Source organism: Gavialis gangeticus, unplaced genomic scaffold (genome assembly GCF_001723915.1).
Source record: "Gavialis gangeticus isolate Ggan-Ray unplaced genomic scaffold, GavGan_comp1, whole genome shotgun sequence".
Taxonomy (NCBI): domain Eukaryota; kingdom Metazoa; phylum Chordata; order Crocodylia; family Gavialidae; genus Gavialis; species Gavialis gangeticus.
Window position 1 is genome coordinate 10977437 of NW_017728992.1, and position 2864 is coordinate 10980300.

Here is a 2864-nt window from a genome sequence, read left to right on the forward strand (position 1 = left end):
TTGGTTGGGGGGTCTGTAGTAGACCCCCACTGTCAAATCGGCAGAGGATGTGTAGTGCTCTGGAATGTGGAACTATCCACAAACTCTTCTAGTCCGGAGCTCGGAGATGCTGGAGACAGACACATACTCCCCTGGCCAGAGGAGAAGACTGCTCCTGAGGAGCAGCGTTATCCAGCCAGAGAATGGAGAACTCCTAGTTATTTGAAAGATTATGTTGGGGTTATAAATTAAGAGGAGAGGAACGTAGTAATTGGGCAATTATAGGGTTAGGTTGTTAGTACCCATTATTATAGGATGGAGCTGAAGAGCTAGAACTCCACCCTCTGTTATTCCAGAGTTACTTTCATTTTCCCAGTTAGTTGTTGTTTGGTCCTGAATAAAACGGCCTGTTGTTTTAGGCCTGGAGAAAACTAAGTCTCAGCATTCTTTGTTACGTAAGGAAGTTAACAGTTTGCCTGGGGGCAGGGGGCAGTTACGTCCACCCCCTGCCCGACTGAGCTGCATCCCCAGCCTGGCTTGCCCCCCTCCCGCCACCCCCTTATATCAGCCAGCCCTCATTGTTCCAGTTAGGGAGCAGAGGGGCAGGGCACAGCACAGCACAGCACAACACAGCCCAGGGCTGCAAAGCATGCAGGGGGGCTGTGATTTAAAGTGAACTAGAAAGGGGTCTGGGAGAGAAGTTTGATAAACCGGGTTGATGCAAATCAGTTAAGTCTGATACTACATTCAGCCAGGTTTACCTTAAACCAGTTTCAGCCATTTTGAAACTGGTTTATGTGCACTGAGCTTCTGTTCTGTTACAGGTTTAAACCAGTTTCTGATCACTTAAACTGGTGTATATGTAACTTCTGTCCCTAGTCTAGAGGATCAGTCTTCTAAGTCCAAGGTCCATTATTCAGTGCTGACTGCCAGCAATCCTCCCCGAGGCATTTTTGTATCATGTATTCAAGGCCAAAAAATAATACTTTGGAGGAAACAGGAGACTTGACTGTGCACATGGTGCAAGGGTCTGATTGCACTAAAAATATCTCTCAGCACTGCTTACCAGGAGCTGTTTCAACATCATGTAACTGAGAGAGATGCAATCTTAATGCAAACAGTTGCCTTAGTTTAAAAAAACAGTACATAGATTTGAGGCACTAGACAGAAGTGTGATGCCAAGATGGGAGGCACCTGTCAGTTTTAGACTGTTGGTTTTAAACCAGCTTAGCTCTGTCTAATGTCTTATGTTAAATGAAGCAATAATTCCTCATGGACCAGTGTTCACCTCACACAATCCACCAATTAGTACTCCAAATTGAAGAGGTTTAAAGGACCAAATGGCGTGGAGACTTAACTCCCCAATCATTTATGCTTAAGTGAATTACTCTGTCCTACCCGCATGCACTATGCATATTAAGGGGGCATTTGCCCCTTGATAATGGCTCAGTGAAACAAGCTGTCAGGGACAGAGACTAGTGTCAGACTTACTGATATTTGAACCTGAAGAATTTTACCTTTGTTAGAACAGCTTGCCCCGTCTAATATCAGGGCACAGTCATTGCTTCAGTCTTCCCTGAACTATGGCCTGGCAGGTGACTTGACCCACAACTGAGTCATTAGACTCCGTCCAATTAAAAAAGTCAAAAGAAGCAGCCGGCTGAAACAGGGCACACTCCTGTACTTTCCTCAGACTCCAGAATCTTTCTGCTATGGTCTGAGTTGGTTTTCCACTTTCATACAGCGTTAGAGCCCTTCCTTGTACCTTTTTCCAGCAGTCGCTAGGTTGGATCCCTGGAAGAGCAAGAGCTGCAGGGACTAGACTACTTGCCCTCATCACTCCACACCTTTGTTTGCCTTCCCTTTGCCAAGGTCCACCTCCATCATGCTGCTTCACAGGTCTGTTTCCACAGCCCCTCCTTGGCTGAAGACTTCTCAAAAATGCATGGTTCTAGCTCCAAGGCCACCTCCATGGGATTTAGGTGGGAACCACTAGACACATTCTGTACTCTGCCTTGTCTGAGTGAGGACTGCCTGCTCCTGAAAAAAAATTGTCAGATAAACTTTAGCCAGTTCTTCTGTGTCAACAAACAGAGCTCCTACAATGGGTAAATTATCCAGTCACACTCCCCCTGCCCTCCCAAGAACTGCAAAGAGTAAACCAATATGGGATTCTCAATATGCGCATTCTGTTGCTAGGAGTCCTGACAAGTTGCTAGGGACCAGAAAGGTCTATAGAGCTAGCAACCTTCATCAGACCCCAAGCAGTGTTCTGGTACTCCTGTAATAACATGACCTCTCTCAGTCAGGGTTCAATAGAAATTAAACTTGATGTAGGGCTCATTCTGCAGGAGCTAACTTGTGTTTAAAGGGAAAGTGCACACTCCATTTATCAAGATTTTTCTAGATATTTTCAATCCCAGTTTCAAACTCCTAAACTGTCTCTTCTAAACAGCTTGCTATCTTTATGAATCATTTTGGTGAAATACTACAGTGAATTAGTAAAGGTAGATGCATAGTTCAATGTCTTTTTTTTCTTTTTTTAACATAATCATATATTTTTCTTTTGACTTTCAATGCAAAAAATTATTGGTCATTGAGATATTTCTCAATGTACCGTTGCATGCTCATTCTACTCTTCAAGTACTTTCTTTAAAAAAAAAAAAGAGTCAGAGAAAACAGTACTACATTGTCAATAGATGTCCTTATAATTAAATATAATACTGTATACCAAAACCCTGTTGAAAGAACATTAAGAATACAGTATTATGCTCTAAAAAGATAGGGAATTCCAAAACTAAGCTAGGGTGTTGAGGGAGCTAGCTGGGGTTATTGCAGGGCCCCTGGCACGGCTCTATGAGCGATCGTGGTGCTTGGGCCAGATG